The sequence below is a fragment of the Maniola hyperantus genome, chromosome 6 (assembly GCF_902806685.2).
Source record: "Maniola hyperantus chromosome 6, iAphHyp1.2, whole genome shotgun sequence".
NCBI lineage: Eukaryota > Metazoa > Arthropoda > Insecta > Lepidoptera > Nymphalidae > Maniola > Maniola hyperantus.
This window is the reverse complement of record NC_048541.1, coordinates 9,717,573-9,738,055: the sequence shown is the minus strand read 5'-3', so window position 1 is coordinate 9,738,055 and position 20,483 is coordinate 9,717,573.

Genomic DNA, 20,483 nt, shown 5'->3' with positions numbered 1-20,483 from the left:
GAAAAGAAAATCTCTGTACCTACTGGAAACTAGCACATCTATCCATAGGCCAAAATGTATGCTTACCTATGGAGTTTTCTTTTTTATCTCAAAAAGGTCTTAATTAAGAGTAAAGGTTATGCGCCTGTTAACCGTGCGATAAAAAATACATTATTTAACAATCAAGTTACCATTAGTACTGGTCACGAGAAATAACAGATACATGTGAAATTATTCATTTTCCTGTTAGTGCACAATATGTTCCGAACACGATATTAAAATTACATCCAATTTATTTCCTTTTGAGTGTTCAAAGTTCATAAATCATACTTTATGATTAAACCCTGTAAATATGCTACTGTAAAAGTCGGAACTACAGTAAATCTACAGTAGGATTTTACAGTAAAAGTTAAAATTTACCAAGTCTTATGGTAAAAGTCTGAACTGTTCTGTGATTATTTGTTTCATGATACGAGTAAATTTAGATTTTACCAGCATTTACATAATTTAAGGTTTTAGAAGTCGCAAAGAAGGTCCTGAATGGTGGAAGCACTTCAGTAGCTCGCCAAGTGATGGTAATGCAGTTTTAAAACTGTTCGTAAATAAGTTGGAAAGGGTATGAAAGTTATATTCAACCCAAACCTCTCTAGGATTTCTACGCAGCATCCGAAATTTCGGAAGAGGTAACATCACTCAGTGCAGCGGTACGAACTTATGGTGTTTTTTCCAAGAGGACGTTATTGATAAGTCACAACAACCGTCCTTTAGCAGAAAATCCTCATATTTTACTGAGACTTTTAGTGTTCACATAAATTATATTACTTATACCTACTTATTATTATCGAATAGATATCTAAGTATAGTAGCTTGTTATCTCCTAACAAAATGCCTCGTTAACTAAGTTGACACGCGAGGTTTTGTTCTGATTGTTTTTAAGTTTAAACTTAATTAAAGTTAATGACTTGGTTAACTGAATCACCTGTGTGAGGCGTAAAAACGATCACCATCAACCCTTCGCCAGCCAATGGTTATCGTAACTACTGAGCATGAGTCTTCTATCAGAATGATTTGGCCCATAGTCCACAACGCTGGGCAAGTGCGGATTGGCAGACTGGTAAGGTAAAACCTATAGATAAATTCAATATTCATAGGTACTATGTTATCATAATAACTTCATACTATATAGCTACTACCATCACAGATTTAAGATTTTAGAATCTATGATACCTATACCATATTTTTTTTTTACTCTTTCACTAACTATAACATCCGAATTCATGATCCGTCTATTTTTATTTGTATTGGACTAGTGCACAAGCGCTTTAATAAAGTGTAAAATATACTTAGGCTCATTTTCAAATTACATATAATACACAAGATAAGTGATTGTATAGAATATCACGTTTACGTGATAAATAGGTATTGTCTGACTTTTAAAGTGATTCACCTGGCCCCGGATCTTCCTTGAAAAGAACAAGGACGTAATACACAAGTGCAATAGAGTAGTTGCCTCATTTAATCATTTACTTCATTCGTTATCTGGGTAAAGCCATAACGCGAAGAGTCGTGCTTCGTACCTAATTAGGTTTTTATATTTATCAAGTCAATATTTAGATAACCCCAGAAACCACTTAATTTTATGCTGGAAATATTGTGTAAACAAGAGAAGCATTAATCTTTTTTAAAAACCCGAGACTAATGCAGCGCCTACAATTGGCTTCTAATCTAAGGGTATGCTACTAGCTGATATAAATATCTAATGAAATGCTATGAGATGATTACAATTACCAAATTATGAAACCCACATCGGGCCAGTAGATTTTAAAAGATCCTACACACAATCAACCTCAACCTCAAACAAAGTAAGTACCTAGGTTTTATTTTTATTTTATATGTTTTTAAAGAATATCAGCCTAATGACTAATATTCCACTTTCCTCTCCAACTAAGCTTGTGCTAAGAGTAGGTACAACAATAGTGCAAGGGGCAGGATTTGAACTGCCGATTTTTCGGTTTTCAGTTCGCTCCTTTACCTAACCGTTGAGCTATCGAGGCTCTAAAAAGATGTACATAAAGTACCTACTACCTACCTACAAACCCATTGTTCTCACTATACTTATTTCAATAATTTTGTATGTTTCGTTTTCAGTTTAATGGTGTGATTAGTTTAAAAGACTTTCTTCTCAGTAAAAATATTTCACCTAGAGGTACGAGTAGATACACAAATTCCTTCGTGCAGCATGCGATATGGTCCCACTGCAATCGTTAACGGCTCGTATCAACTCTCAAGTCTCAATAAAGGTATAGACACTAGAGATGTTTTGCAATGTCTTCGCTTCAGTTCACAGATGAACACTCAACACTATAACGAGTATAATTACAATCAACCTCTTGTAGGAGGATGTGTTTCTACTTCCTAGCTAGTTGCCACCCTACTCCCTAGAAGTGATTTCGACAGACTTATCCAATAATATTGCACGGAATTTCTAAACAAGGCAAGTAAAATGTAAGTAAACAAAACTACCTATTTCAAGAACGACTGTTGCCCAAGTTTGCTCCAGAAGTCAAACATAGATAAGTAAACTACGCTTTTCTTAGGTAAGTAGGTATAATATAGGTAAAAGCTTTGATGTATGACTACCTTACCTATCCATACTAATATTATAAACGCGAAAGTGTGTCTGTCTGTCTGCTAGCTTTTCACAGCACATCAGTTTGACCGATTTTGATGAAATTCTCGGGGAAGGACATAGGCTACTCTTTATCCCGGAAAATTAAAAACTTTCCCATGGGATTTAAAAAAACTTTAAATCCTAAATCCACGCAGACGAAGTCACGGGCATCATCTAGTAAAATTATAAATGCAAAAGTAGGTAAGTAGGTATGTCTGTTAGGCCTGGAGCGTGACACAGGCTACTTTTTATCCCGGAAAATCGCTCTCACGAGATTTTTAAAGACGAAGTCGCGGGCATCAGTTAATCAAAGAGATAGTTAGGTAAACATTCCGTTTTTGACAAATTTCAGTAATCCCGCACCGCACTCCTTTTACAAAATTTCCAAAATAGAATTTTTTATGAACTAAAAGCTTTTAATAAGTAACAATTTACAGTTATAATATTAAAATATCAAACGTGCGTAAGTTAAAACAACTTTATACAAAAGCAAAACGATCACAATATAAGTAAGGCGTAAGCACTCGTTTAAAATAAGGGGCCTTCAAGAGGCATAAGACATCGCAGACGGCCTGTCAGATTAAGTACCTATATCTATCTAGACATGAGCTAGGTTTATTCGTAATGCGTTTTAAGTAGCCCCGAGAGTCCATTGACCGTAGCAGGTCCGACTCCGGTCTCCGAGTCGCGATCTTGCTGTTATCGGCCGGAAGTCGGTCGCCGGAAACGCGCAATCTCGACCAATTGGACCGGCCAGCGTGTCACGCCGCGCGCGCATGTACCCTACCGCCACCACCACTCCGCTCCACTTGTACCTGAGAGATGTTACATTACGGGAGAGCAAACCTTTAACCCTTTGAGGAAATATTTATTACATAATAATTTAATGACAACCTCGCACCCTGTGTAACTTTTAACTGTGTGTTGCAATTTTTTTTTTAGTTATCACTTATCAAACACATTTTCAGTCCATACAAGAAATAGAAATAGAAGAATATTTTTATCAAGATAAACTTTTACAAGAGCTTTCATAACTACCAAGAAACTCGGCGGTTGCATACCTACTCCATACATACATAATCCTTTCAAGCTAACCCGATTCCATCTTAGACTGCATTTACCACCAGGTGAGATAGCTGTCAAGTTGTATCAAAATAAAAAAATAAAAAGTAATCCTACGGCTATTTCGCAGGTCATTGCAGGTTCTAGTAATATGACATCTCTTTGGCTTGCACCAACACTTGCACATGTGTGGCGTCAATGTTCATTTATCGATGTGTGTAAACAAAGAGGAACTATAAACTTTGAGGATGAGGAATGATGTGTTACTCGAAAGAAACCAGTAACACTAGGTAACCAGCACATGAAAAAAAATTACTTAGTTTCATACCTTGCTTGCAGCTTGGTAAGTAGCTTGTCCTTGTACCTAGCTACTTTTTGTTTTTTTTTCCGGAAAACAAGTCAGTATGCACAATATTGATAGATTATTAGGTGGTCTTGTTCTTGGCAAGGCCCATGTCCAGCAATGGATGCAAACAGGCTGATTGATTGATTCATGCTTTTTTGCCCGTATATTAAATTGCAACGAAAAACGTAAGTAGGTACCTATCTGTTGTAAAAAAGACTTCCTTGGTTACTACGTGTTTGGAAATACCTGCTCTATTAATCGAGCTCTTCGAAAGTAAATCATTTGAAAGGAGGAAGCGACAAAAAGGGCATCTAAAATAGTAAATGGCATTTACTATCGATTGAACGAGTTGGGAACAAAAAACTTAGATACATAAGAAGTTGATAGACTCAGAATTGGAATGAATCACATTTCATTCAATGTCACGACCACTGTCCTAAGAGCAGCCACGCATTGGATGCACATTAAACCACACCGACACTTCCAATAAAAACCTACCTACTCAAAGCCTAAAAATTTCGATTAAGTCTACAGACTTGGACAGACAACGCACGTCCAATCATGAACAAAAAAATATGAGGAATAGGTATTAAGGATCTCTGTAGCTCCGTAATTGTATCTAACCAAAAGAAAATCCTAAAAATATTATTTTGCATTCAATTATAGTGGATTTTGTCCGTTTGCTATAATTCTTCTACTAATTTTAATATGTACTTCAAACAGTCTAATACCCTTAAGTACTTAAAGCTTAAACTACTTATCCGAAACCATCGGTTACATGTACGAAATTATTTCATATCCGTATCAATAAACAATAATACATCTATCTTCCTTCTGTGCAGGTTTCCGCACTAGATTTTCCGTCTATTGTTAGTGAACCGCCCCTCCCCACTGGAATTGTCATTCCAGCCATCCAAGTTCAGTCCAGAAGCCAAGTCCAGGTTGCCGGGGACTTTCCGCACTGAGGTTGGGGAATGGGGATCCCAGGTAGATTTAGTCTAATCTAGTCTAGTCTAGACGTTGGTAAACGAAACGTATAAAATACTCGCAATATATTATTATCCATATCCGTATCCAGATCCAAATCTCATATCATTCCTACAACCCTGTTCAAAAACGTAGTCAATTGGGATGAGTAAGTAAAGTTAGAAATATTTATTTTTAATTTTTAAAACAAACATTCATTTCTAATAGTAGGTATATCTGATCTCCTGCCCTGCAGGGTAATTCGCTAACTCAGTATCTAACACTGAATGATAGCCACGCAGCCCATTTGACATTAGTTGGCTCTACATTGCTGCTCCACTGAGTGATATTAAAATAATTTTTCGTAGAAAACCTTCAGTGGATTAAAATTAAATGCCAAATGAGCTAGGTAGCTATCATTCAATGTTAGACACTGAGTTGGAGAATCAATAGAATGATCAATAGGCTGGTCTATACATACCTACTACTACATTCTTTCCAGTGACAGCACAAACTCTTGTTTATATTGTTATCAGAAGTTATGTAATTTTGATTGATAAGAACATATTATTATCAAAATAGCTATTAATATTATTGTTTATCAATTACCGGATGATTATTATGATACCGGATGCGATTACGTGCTAAAGAAATGATCAGTTTTTAATTTATATCTATTATTTTTAGGGTTCCGTACCTCAAAAGGAAAAAAGGAACCCTTATAGGATCACTTCGTTGTCTCTCTGTCTGTCTCTGTCAAGAAAAAACCTATAGGGTACCTACTTCTCGTTGACCTACAATCGTGAATTTGTGGTTACATCATAAAAAAATTAACAAACATGAACAACATGAACATGAACATGAACAATGAAAATAACATGAACAATTATTAAGTATTTTCAATTTTCAAAGTAAGATAACTGTACGAAGTGGGGTGTCATATGAAAGGGCTTTATCTGTACATTCTAATTTCTAAAACAGATTTTTATTTATTTTTATGCATAGTTTTTGATTTATCATGCAAAATGTCGAAAAAAATACCTGAGTACGGAACCATCGGGTGCGCAAGTCTGACTCGCACTGGCCGGTTTTTATATCACAGATTAAATCAATACGTGTAGGAATGTTTGGCTACAAATCGTAGGTATAGGTATTACAAATTATTTACAATTTGATATTACCTCACTTGTAGATATTATTTAATCTTACCTAATCTACATTTTTTATTACCATTTAGTTACAATCAAGCTATCGTTAAGACATGGACACACAAGACGCGCGACGTAGACAACCTGTCCAACACGACACTGCTAGAAATTGTAGTAACTGCAAGGAGGCGTTCACAGTTCACACAGTGGAGCCCGGTGCGGCAGTCGCGCGGCCTTTTTGCTGTCCCACTCTGCAGTGCGGTACCTTAACAGTTTACACAGTTTCTTGTGTGCTTGTATAAATCGCATACGCGTTATAAAGGTAGATTTTCGTGGGTCGCAGCTGACAGTATCTGTTTCGGTGGCTCGAAAGAGCGCCATACATTTCTCTAGTGTTTAGTAATGTCGCGTCAGCCGCAGTGCGTCCGTAGCATGCGTCAATCACTCTGGCCGCGAATTACGGAAGTCTATCTACCTAAAAGCGTATGTATAAGATTACACACCACAATATGTTCCGTGTCCAGGCACAGTTGCATTACGGGACGTTATCTTCGCACAGCTTCCCACTTTATGTTTGTCGATCTATGAATGTATATAATAGATTAATATAGTATAATAGATTTGTGTGAAGTACCTGCATCCGCATAACGTTTGCACTAGCACGGTCCCATGTGCATTCCTCTGTGTGAACGCCTACAGTTTTTTGTTCACAACTTCTATAGTACGCGACAGGTCGAGATGCCAATCAGGGTGGAGACGCCCCGCACATCCACACAGCCCCCACGCTAACCCGGTGTGGGATAGCGCGGGTGACGTGCGGGTGTGTGGGGCGTCCCCCTGCCTCATACCCCGATTGCTATATCGACCTGTCGCGTACTATAGATTGAAATCGGGCGTCGTGTCGCCGCATCGTTGACGACGCGCGTTGTGTTTTCCAAGATCTTATACTAGCCTTAGTACGAGGCTACACTTATTCTTTGTAACCACAGTTACGATCAAGCTAGTGTTAGCTACGCACCGCTGTAGCGGCACTAACAATTTTTAAATCCATTTTATCCAATTCACTTCTTGTCACAAAATGGTTTTTTGCATAGTAGCGTTATCCGAATTTCCTACCTACTAGGAAATAATTACATTTTAACATTTTTTGAGAGACAGCAACTGTTTGTATTTTTTGTCAGTAAATAGGCTTTACCTTTACTTATTGAGAATGCTCTGTATAGTTTTTATAAGGCATAGATAGGTAGGTACCTACTTACCTAACATTATTCGTACCTATTTATTTGTCTCTCAGAAACACCTTTATTAATTTCCGAATAAAGCTGCTGAAACAGACAGACGGACCGACATCGAGATGTTTTCTGCAAAATGGTAGAAAATGAATCCTTATGATGCGACTCTGTCCGTCTTTAGGTATGTCGGTCCGTCTATAATACCTGCATATTTCAGGTGTTTCAGCGTATTAATAATTCTATGATTTATGTTTCTTTCCAAGCTACTGAGCCCTCGGTGAGTGAGTCTGACGCGCACTGGGCCGGTTTCTTTTACTTTTGAGAACGGGACGCTAAAACTAGGGCTTCCAATACGTTTTTCGTATTTTTACAATACCGGTATTTAAAAAATTCGGTAGTAATACCGGTAGGGTATTGAAAAAACCCGGTATTCGAAAGCTAAAACCAAACAATAACCTATTTTCAAGTTTGAACAGTGATTTTGTTATATGATTTTATAAAAACTATCTGCCCCGGCGAAATTCGTACCGCGTAACAGTCGATCCTTTACCAGGATTTTTTTTAAAAATTTCTCTCCGTAAGAACCATCCTCGTAATTCAAGGAATATTATAAAAAAGATTTAGCGAAATCGGTTCAGCTGTTCTCGAGATTTGCGATCAGCAACACATTTAGCGATTCATTTTTATATATAGAGATATATTTAAATTTTATGAGCGTGTTATTCATCTGACATTGACCTCTGAGCGGTTAGCGAGACATCTCTCCGAAAACATAATCAAATCAGGCAGGCTTATCGAGTCTGACTCGCACTTGGCCGGTTTTTTCCTTTTGAGGTACGGAACCCTAACAACGAGGAGATTTAATATAATAAACTGCTGCTTTTTAAACGAATTTTATGAAGATGCGCTTAACCTAATCTTTGATTCTATTTCAGCACTGGGCCGATTCTAGAGTACAGAACTGGTTACAGTTGGTGTCAAAAACACACGACTGTCGCGCTGAGTTCGTGTCTGATCTTGAGACTGACTCAGGTAACCTATGTTATGGCTATGTATGCATTTTAAAATCGAATAGGTACAAGTAACGAATATAGGTACCTAATAATATTACAGCTTTAGTACTTATGCATATTAAAAACTAGTATTTTTAAAATTATTGGAATAAATAAAACAGGTGCCGTATGCGAGTGGTAAACGAGCGAGTAAAAAAAAGAGTGGCATGCTACAAGTTTTTGTTAGTACGTTAGCCGCCCGTGCTCATCTCAGCCTAGAGACCGATGTTCCGCGTGACCTTCGCCAATGTCCGTCAATAAAAAGCTGTCGTCGTCCTCCGAATAATGATCATAAGGTGCTTACACACTGAATATTGTTTTTAAATTCTACTAAAGTAATCAAAAAATCTAAAACAATCGAAAAAATTTGGAATTCATGGACTGTCTTACCAAAGGAGCGCCGCGACAGGCTATTTCGGCATGGCTCTCTTAACGATACGATTAAAAGGTCTCTTACCGCCATACAATATTCCTAAACTCATTGAGCCGGCCGCGTTAGGGATTAGTCGGGATGATGGCAAAAGAAGTGATGGATTGACGCTGTTGCCCTGTGAACGGGTCCCGCCCGAATGTGGGACGCAACATGCGTTGACACATTGGCCCCGTGTCATATCAGCGAGACAGCATCAAGACCGGGAGCCGTTGAAACCTGCAAGCAGCGCAAGTATGCTTCTCTTATCGAGAGTCACTTTTTTGTTCCGTTTTCCGTGGAGACCCTAGGGCCATGGTCTTTAAAAAAAAATACAAGACATTTTCCACCGCGGTTAATTGCCTTACCTGGTGAATGGTGATAGAAGGGCTGGCTCATTTTTTTAGGCAAAGAATCAGCCTGGCTGTCGCTTACAAAATCTGTTTCAGAAGTCAGGACACATCAATCACAATGAGTACTAATGACCAGCCCATAGACGGAGGGAGGTACCTATATCATAGATTTAGATAGGTAATACAGGATTACAATTTACAAATGATATTTTCGATCTGTAATTTTTACGTTCAATTGTTTAAATTCGTTTTAGTGATAAATAAATTTTATAAAAATTAATATAAGTAAAAAAAAATTCAAAAAATGTAAAATAAGTATAGGTTCGTAAATAGGTAGTATATTTAGCATTCTAAATTTTACGTGAATACTTACTTTCTATTGCTGAACGAAACTGATATCGTCTCGAGCCTCGAAGCTGATTGATGTGTACGCTCCCTAACTAACGAGACAACGAATGAGTAAAAATATCGTGTCCGGAAAGTCCAGAGTCATCTCGTTTTCGGAATAACACTTGTGGAACCGGTTGCTGGTCATGACGCCAAATATCAACATGTTTCCTTCCTCGTATTGTACCAACCGACATGCTCCTACGAGTATACCTATAGATCCAGTCACCAGTGAGATGATATCTATGGAGGAGCTAACCACTACAGGGATTAACAAAGTGTTTCCTTATTTAATGATTTCAAAGATGACCTGGAATTAATAGATGTTTTTATGAAAAACCGGCAAAGTGCGAGTCAGGCTTGCGCAACGAGGGTTCCGTGCTACAGTCATATTTTTTCGACATTTTTCACGATAATTCAAAAACTATGACGCATAAAAATAAATAAAAATCTGTTTTAGAATTCACAGGTGAAGACCGTTCATATGATACCCCACTCGATATAGTTATCTTACTTCGAAAATTGAAAATACTAATTTTTAGTTAATGACCACAATTTAATTTTTTTTGTGTCATGTAACCACAAATTCACGGTTTCCAGATTTTCCCCCTAATGGCTGCTATAAGACCTACCTACCTGCCTGCCAAATTGCATGATTGCAGGTCAACGGGAAGTACCCTGTAGGTTTCTTGACAGACCGACAAACAGACAGACAGACAACAAAGTGATCCTATAAGGGTTCCGTTTTTCCTTTTGAGGTACGGAACCCTAAAAATAATATTATCTTTGTTTATTTATACTATTTACCCTTGCTATATTACACCTTAAAATAAATGCGTCCCAATAATAAAGACAAACTAAAGGTTTTCTAGCGCTGACTTATAAAATGAATGACCTTCCTCTACCTTGACCTACCTGACCTTACCTGAGTCAGGTAGACCTTGGTCTACCTGACTCTTGCCAGTCAGGTAGACCAAGATAATTTAGAATAGTAGAATAGAAATTAATAATTGTATATCGAACTTTAAAAAAAGATAGCGGTTTCGTAGAGCGTTGTCTCTGTTGTTGAGACCGACAAAACGTCACATAGATATGAGTGATAGAAACAACGCTCTACAAAGCCAGTCTCATTGTAAAGGTCGATGTACAATATTTTTTGCCGGGTACTGTAGGTACTTAGCAGTGGTAAAAAAGCGTAGATGTCTAGTGAAACATCAGTACGGGTTGTTCTCAAAACAGCCGTATTTGTATAACATTACAGTTTGGTATGTGCTATCAAACGATTTCTATATAAATGACTGCCTAAAAACCGGCGGGATGCAGCTGGTATTAAAAATAGTACCTAGGTACCATTTCTATTACCTTTAAATTTCCATAACATGAGATCATTTGCCGAGACAGGCAGTGTAGTATATGCTCTAGTAATAGAATATCTCAATGATTGTATCAACTATCAACCGACGCGCTCTGCACCTATAAAATATCACCTTAAATTGCTATTATTAATGAGCCAGCATGAGTTTATTTACGAGTTACGGTGCATTAAAAACAATCCACACTCTAAATGCAAAGGTATCTGTCTCTCACTGCTAGCTTTTCACGGCCCATTCGTACCTACCACAACGTAGGTAGGTACGAATGCCACCACATATAACCGATTTTGACGTTTAATACACTGAGATACCCTGCATCCGGAGACGAACATGGGCTACTTTTTAACCGACTCAAAAAAAGGAGCAGGTTCTCAATTCGTCGGAATCTTTTTTTTATTCCTGAAAATTATAGAACTTCCACGGGGTTTTTAAAGGCCCATCCGTTTAACTGATTTTGACGAGGTACAGAGCTGATAGCTTGCATCCCAGACACATCCAGAGTCCAGACATAGGTTACTTTTTATCTAGGAAACTCGAGGGACTTCCCACGAGTATTTTAAAAAACCAAGTCGTGTGGATTTCAGATTCGAACCTAGTGGATATTTTAGACTTTTCAAAACCTCGTGGGAACCATTTGATTTTCCGGGCTAAAAGTAGCTTATGTGTTAATCCAGGGTATAATCTATCTCCATTCCAAATTTCAGCCCAAGTGCAGTAGTTTGTGCGTGAAAGAGTAACAAACATACACACACAAACTTTTGCCCTTACAATATTAGTGGATAGTTAACTCATAAGTAGGTACCTATTTCATTTTCCTACCTATCCATCAAGGGAGTAGTTACCTACCTACTTTACATAACTCAAAGAACTTAATTTCAATTTTGTAAGATCGTGTTTATCTATTCGTATTGGTAAACAGGAGACGGAAACTGTACGTAACGAATATGCAAAACTGATCAGATTTATCGATTCTCAAACGCCAATATGGCGTCCTATATTTATCTTCTACCCACCTTCCTGGCGCCGCACTTCCGCCGGAAACGGGCGTCGTCTCCGCTGTAACCCTTACCATGTTTCCGGTTTCCGGCTTCCTTTGAATTCAGAATTTCCTACTCCTACCCTTTTCGCTTTATGTACTTGGATATAAAGAATTAACATTTTATCTTATGTAGACATTTTCTGCAACACTTTTCACCGAATTTTATAGTAAACTAGCTTATGCTCGCGACTTTGTCCGCGTGGACTACACAAATTTTAAACCCCTATTTCACCCCCTTACAGGTTGAATTTTCAAAAATCCTTTCTTAGCGGATCCCTATATCATAATAGCTATTTGCATGCCAAATTTCAGCTCGATCCGTCCAGTAGTTTACTTTTATATATATAGATTACCATACCGCATATCAGTATCGTATTATAAATACCTAGCCTCAATACTTTTTTCATTTGGAAAACATTTTTCTTATATTTTATTCTGACATCAATAGGTACTGTATGTAGGTACCTACTGAAAATAAATAAATAAATTCAAATGAAAACAATAAGTGGAATAAAAGAGTAAAACCTACTTACTTGAAATTTAACCTAATAAGATCTAGGCAAATCTTTGGCTAAATGCAATCCATACTAATATTATAAATGCGAAAGTGTGTCTGTCTGTCTGTCTGCTAGCTTTTCACGGCCCATCCGTTCAACCGATTTTAACGAAATTTGGTACAGAGATAGCTTGCATCCGGGGGAAGGACATAGGCTACTTTTTATTCCGGAAAATCAAAGAGTTACCATGGGATTTATAAAAACCTAAATCCACGCGGACGAAGTCGCGAGCATCATCTAGTTTACTATAAATAAAGGATTAGTGAAATGTTTATATGGCAGCGCCAGCTGCGCAGGGGAGCAATTTAGACACACTGTGGTTATTTTGTTATATTTTATAAGACAGCATTTTCGATGCAGTCGGCCAACAAAAACTATATTAAACTATAGGTAGATAGGTATAAACCTTCTTCTTGAATCACTCTACCTATTGATGGAAACAGCATCAAAATCCGTGGCGTAGGTTAAGATTTGAGCGTACCTACAGCTACCTACAGAGGCACAGACGGCTGGATGCGACTTTGTCCTATACTATGTTGAGATTTTTTACCATCGTAAAAAATATTACCTATCTTTAGAAGCACCACAAACCGATTTGATATCATAAGTCGTATAGTTCCCTCGTGACTAGTTTTGCAAGTGTTTCAATATTATAACTTCTCCCGCCATTTCATAGCAGTCACCTCCGGCATGTCGCAAGTCGCAAAACCATGCCGCGGCGTTTCCTGAATTACCGAAACCGAACTTTGCCGCAATTTAACATCATTTCACAATGGGTATCTACAATATTATATGGTACTTTATTTTTTTTACAATAAAACTTAAAGCTAGTCTTATCTAATTACTATACAAATCATGCCCGCGTGGGAATATTGGTGCCAAGAATTTCTCAATTCTATTTTCTTGAGATTTTTAGATGTAATCTAATTGTAATCCCATATAAATTTCTGGATCGAGCTGCGCGTCAAATCCATACAGTACCTATAAGTATCACAGAATTTCAAAAAAACTCAAAATCGGGATGTCGGTAGGTACGCAACTCTCAAACCAATCCAAATCCACTAGAGAAACTCTCTAGTTGACACCTGGTCCAGTATTTCTTGAACTTATCAAATCAATGTAAGCATCTAATCAGTTTTGCCTGGCCTCCGCTCCTGTGTTACGTAAGTCGGTAGACCGCCACATTTCCTAAAGCACTAATATTCTCTTCAGATGCTCTTACTAACCTTACCACAGACATTACATGTTATCACTGCAATAGTTAATAAATCCTTATCTACGTCTACATTTCCTGATGTGTGGAAAGTAGCTAAAATAAAACCATTGCCAAAATGTAATAATCCCCTTAGTTTTAAAGACTTGAGGCCAATCAGTATCCTGCCCTGCATCTCAAAAATTTTAGAAATGGTCGTGGCTCTGCAGTTAACAGAATACGCGGAAGAAAATAAGATAATACCAACTTTCCAGTCAGGCTTTAGAAAAGAACACAGCACCACTACCGCTCTTGCAACCGTGGTAGATGACATCCTGACGGCACAAGATCAGGGTATGGGTACGTTGCTTGTTCTTTTAGATTTCTCAAGAGCTTTTGACTCTTTGAATACAACTCTTCTTCTTTCCAAGCTATCATATTACGGATTCGACAACCCAACTGTAAAATGGTTTGATAGCTACCTAAGCGATAGAGTGCAGTTTGTTGAAGTAATTAAAAATGATAGCACACTCTCAGTCTCAAATTTATCTCCTGTGATCAGAGGAGTTCCTCAAGGATCCATTCTTGGCCCCCTATTGTTTGCAATTTATACAGCTGACATTACAAATTGCATTAATCATTGCTTGTACCATCTTTATGCTGATGATACACAACTGTACATCTCTTTTGGTGACATAGACACAGCGGCAGCTGAATCCAAACTTAATTCCGACTTAGAGCAAATACATATGTGGTCAAAAAGGAACTGTTTAGTACTAAATCCTGGTAAGTCTCAATGTATGGTATTGGGTTCCAAAAGTGTTGTTGCTAAAATAAACTCGCTCAATCCTATAATAAAAATTAATAATAATATAATTGAAAAGGTACGAGAAGCTCGAAATTTGGGAGTAGTTTTTGACACCACACTACATTTCGAGACTCACATCCTTAACGCTGTCCGTAATAGCTTATATCGCCTAAAGTTGCTTTATAAAATGAGGCCCTATATTAGTGTAAAGCTAAGAATACGTTTGTGCGAATCACTTGTTCTGTCAAGGTTAAATTATGCTGACACGGTGTATGGACCTCGTCTCCTTAGTAGGACTAAAAAGATTATTCAGCGTGTTCAAAACGCCTGTGCTAGGTTTTGCTTCAATATTCCACCACGCTCACATGTCACTCCTTACATTAACGAAGTAAATCTCTTGAAGATGGAAGCACGTAGAAAGCTACATCTTGCCACGCTACTTTTTGGGGTACTTAAACACGGAATTCCAGAATACCTGCGTAAGAAACTAATGTGGTTTGGTGATAAGTCAGCACGCGTTACACGAAATTCCCACCTCTTTCTATCTACACCAAGGCATAGAACAGCGGCATTTAAGGGAAGCTTTAAATTTGCAGCTACTAAGTGCTGGAACGATCTACCACCGCCGTTAAAATCGTCAATATCTCTTGGAACTTTTAAAACTAAATTAAAAACTTATCTTCTTATACAACAAAAAATTACAAGTTAAAATTAATTACTTAATCATTTCATACTATTCGGATCAGCACCTATCGTTTCAGCACTTATGTCACATATTATATTGCACTTATTGTTTTTACAATCATCATTTATAATAATTCCGTTATACCTCTTCTCATATTTTTTTTTTTTTTTTTTTTTTTTTTTTTTATGTACGGTCTTAGTTTTCTTATATTGTTTGTCTTTTTTTTTTTTAGTTACTTGTTCAGACCTTAGTTTAGTTGTTTGCGTATTTTATTTTTATAATATACTGTACTAGGTAAATCGTCCGTGACTTCACTTGTTAAGGCTCCCACTGAAAACCAGCGCTGCAGCTTGCTGCAGCATGATGCTGAATGGGAGACCTATATTTGGTCACACGTACTTGTATATATATAGGTATTATTTTTTATTATTATATTTTTTTGTTATTAGTTTAATTATGTAGATTAACTTAATTAGCTTTTAAGGTTTATTGTAGTAGGTATTGTGATCAAATAAAAGTTTTCTTTCTTTCTTTCTAATATTCCAAACACTTACAACGAAATTCACTCTCACTAATTTATGAAATATTAATACTTATAAATTCTCCCGGTTGTTATAAAACAAGCACTGAGCAGACGGTCTCCGGTATGTCGCAAGTCGTAACGGTATCATAGCACTTCCTGAATTATTAATTCCATTACTTATAAAATAGGTATATAACGAGCTTATGCTCGCGACTTTATCCGCGTGGACCACACAAATTTCAAACCCCTTATCGGTTGAATTTTCAAAAAGCCTTTCTTAGCAGATGCCTACATCATAATAGCTACCTGCATGCCAAATTTCAGCCCGATCCGTCCAGTAGTTTGAGCTTTGCGTTTATAGATCAGCCAGTCAGTTTCAAATTTGTGTAGTCCACGTGGACGAAATCGCGGTAATATAGTATACTTAACATAAAAAGGGTTTTCGCAATCTCCTAAATTGGGTTGTAACAGTTCTATATTGCCGTTCTATAATGCTTCAACAACAGACCTGTGATACTAATTATCTCTGTGAAATCTGCGAATTTTCCTTTCTGCCAACTGATGGGATAAGTAGAGATAGTCTGCTTTAATAGAATGAAATAACTATCGAGTACCTATCGTAAAGTGTCTAAAGCTCCGACTTGCTCCATATCACCTGACCGCTTCTCTGGTCTGTCGCCTAGTAAATGCCGCTGCGTTTCCTGAATTACCGAAACCAAGTAATAGCTAGATCATTTCTACACTCGTGCAAGTAATTATACATCGCTCAGAAACTTGAAATGTATGACGTAACTTAATGTGCATATAATTTAAAAGTTATTATAAAATATCCTTTAACCGAAACCAAATAAAATTACAAACCTGCACAAATGTAGGACTCAGTTGTTTGTGTTTCATAGCGAACACCACGACACGACAGTCGACACTTAACACAATTACTTCTGTGTATTACAGGACTAGTCTGTTTTATAACGAACGATACGAGACTGAAGTTACTTTCTTCTTTTAAACTTATATTAAAAGCTCCCTAAATATTGATTGTGATGATAATGATTTTTTATAAAAGCAACCGCCTAGTCTCTTATTGGTTATTCTCGGTAGGAAAAGCATTCCGAACCATTGCACAGTGTTAGATTTAGCTATTCAAAAGCACTTTGTTAAAGAATACCTACTACTTGAATAAAAAAGTTTGCATTCTACTTTATTCACATCTGATGATATACCTACCATACCCGAATAATATGTCCTGTATCCGATGCATGTAGATTGTAGGTACCCTAATAATAATTATTATTCTAGCATACTACGTCGGTATTTCTAAAACATATTAATAGGTATTACCAACATTTTCATGTAATTTATAGTTCTCATGATATCATCGTGTTTGGAAAGATAAGAAGGCGTCTGTTGCAAGAAAGAGCTCATCAGTTACCGAAGCTTCCTGTATTGCAGTAGTCGGCAGGCGGCACGCTCCGCCCAATTTCTTCAGAACCGCTACACCACCAAGGCTGTGGCTACACTATACTTCCTATACCCCCCATTTTTGTATATATTTTTGCGTAATTAAAAAATATGTTCGTATATTTTCGTAATTTGACATCTTCATACAATTATTGTTGCAGATTCACGCAAGCTCCTCAAGAACAGATATTGGACCTGTCAAGTAAAAGAACTAATTTTTTTTTCATAGTAAATAATACCTATTATACTTGGCAGCATGAAGTAGCTTAACAGTTACAATAAAAATATGTGGACCTTTCTTGTGTGGCAGAAATTCGAAGAAATCTTCCTCATTTACCAATATCTAAGTCCTAAAGCTCGAAATGAGTAAAATCGGCCTCAGATTGCCTTTAGGGCGACCTTAAGATCTTTGGAAGAGTAGAACAGAGATTCCTGCTCATGCCAGTCGCAATTGACAAAATTCATGGCAACTCTTGCTAAATCTGAAAATGTTACCTAACAGTGCAATTCAACCATGGGATTACGGAATTATCGTATTGATTGCATTCAATTTTCGCAATAGAGCCCCGTCTATCTTTATCCAAAAACAGCCAAATGACAAAAGGTGTTCGCGAATCGTGTAAAATTGCGCAAACTATTAGTTTCGGCGCATCTCGGTCGAGTCGACCCAGTTTGCGATACCGCGTACCAAGAGATTGGGTCACCCGACGCCCGCGACGACGGCCTACGCAACTTATGTCATACGCACACGTAACGTAACGTACGTGCCGCGTGAGCCAGCGAGCCCTCTCAATAGCAAATACCGCTTACATGTCATTACTTAACAGAGGGCTTCGTTGCAATCGATATAATATGTGAGAAATTATGTGTAGCAAACAAATACGCGGTGGGGATAACTCGAGATTGCATATTGCGACTGCGAGGCTCTTTCAAACGAATTGTGCGTACCTGTGTTCTGAGAATTGCAGAATGTTTACTAAATGGATAATTTTCTATGAATGAGATTGATTTTGCAATAATAATAAATGAATAGATGGTTAAATTGGTAAGTGCCTAAAGGTAGCTGTTACTAATGTAGGTGTTCCTTTCGTACCTTTACTTTTCTTTTCTTATTTAAACTATAATATATTATAAAGATAAATGCTCTCGAATGTACCCACGGCTAAACGCTAAACTATCTTATCTATTAGTTGTGTTTTGTATATAACAGTAGTCTTAAGGCCTAAATTCCTCCTACGCTGATGTCGGTCTCGCCTACGAACACATTAACACTGACGGTGACGTTTGACACTCAAATAGCGCGCACGACAGAAGCGATCTTTAAAAAACCTGAATCAGCATAGGTAGGAGGAATTCAGCAAACGCACATTTCGTCTACTAAATTAAAGTCTACTGATTTTAGATTTTTATACAACTGCCCAAAAAAAGGAGTGCAATAATTTCATGGTTCATATAGGTGGGTATGTGTGTACAAGTTTCTTTATTCTAAATGCTTGAACAGATTTGGATGTATAGGGTGTCGTTACAATTTTTACATCATCCCAAGTGATACTGGCCACAATTTTGTTGTTACTTTTTTAAACTATTTCTTCGTAAAGCATTTTAAAATCTGAAGAAAGCAATAAAAGAGCCGAACATTGCGAGATGTAACTGTTTCGCAGCAGGTAGCTACCTAACACGCAATTATTTCATTGCAAATGCCCTTTTCACTTGTCAATTTCGAAACCACAATGCGCCATGACAATTGGATAAGAATATAATTTTTCATAACTCCGAAAAGTAAGAGCTGCGTGCCCAGGATTAAACCCCCGACCTGCCGAACCGAAGGCCGAGAGACGTCGTTTTTGGCAAGGCGCGTTTCAGGCAATTAAATACTTGCTTTCAGTGAAGGAAAACATCGTGAGCAAATCTGCATCATGTTCTCAGAGGTGTGTGAGTCTGCCGATTCGCACTAGGCTAGCATGATGGCCAAGTTCGGAGTTCTCAGTAGTGGCCGTAGTGGGTCGGCGATGGGTTGATGATGATGACGATAACCATTGCGAGATGCGACTGTTTCACAGCAGGTACCTAAAACGCAATAATTTCACAGCAAATGCCCTTTTGACTTGTTAATTTCGAAACCACAATTTTTCATGTCCTGTCGTGGGCACAGGTGCTCGCAGCCTATTTATACGCGAGCATCAGTATGCAGGCGCGTTGCCAATTACAGTGGAGACCTACTTTCTTACCTTCGAACTTTTACTTCCTGCGGGCCAGGCAAGGCAGCGGGCGGCCGGTCGCACCACGCAACGGATTACGAAAGTGGCGCGAAATGCTCGGCGGCCGACATTCGCACGCTTGCGCCACCTTCAGGAAGTGCTGAGTGCCGTTGGGTTACGTAGCCGCCTGCCGCTGACTGCTAGTGCCTGTAGTGTGCTCCTGCCGGCCACGCCTTCGATTCCGCTTCAGTTCCAACTGTCTAGTGGTCAGCATTATTCGAATGCGAATGACGATCTTGGGTTGGGCCACGAATAGTATACAAACTTACCTGTAAGGTACCTATTGGATTTTTTTGTCAAGAAATTCTCAGTAGGTACCCACTAGTCCAGAGTCGCATCCCTGAGCCTCAGAGAGCACCTACAGTACCCGCCAGAAAATATTAAGTATACATCGACCTTTAGAAAGAGAGAGCGTTGTCTCTGTCGTTGAGACCGACAAAACGTCACGTATGAGTGACAGAGACAACGCTCTATGAAGGCGAAATTTCTTTCTAAAGGTCGATGTACAATATTTTCTGTCTGCTACTGTAAATCCATCGTCCTGCGTCTGATCTCTCTGCGGTTGTGTCGGATTTCCATCCCATAGGACTATGACAGTAAGAAAATGTTTAGTGCACACTCGTACACTATAATATCTGCCACCCAGGTGGCTAATCTATGTGGAGATTGGTTGCCGTTAACTCCTCCACACGTCAGTTCAGTCAAAGATGTTAGGTATGTAAAAATACCAAAACCCCGAACGAACTCGTAGAAATAGTGTTGAACTAGATTTTTCCTGTGACTTTGTTGAAATTTGTTTTTTTTATGAGAGTTTGTGGGAACCCTTTGTCCATCCAAGAAAAAAATAGTCTGGCTAGATAACTCCTTGCAAAGTAATCTATCTGGCAGACAAAGTGAAAATTAGTTCAGCCGTTTCGAAAATTAGTGCCAACCTGCTTATGCGCTTAATAAAAGTCATTTATTTCGAAATCACAGACACACT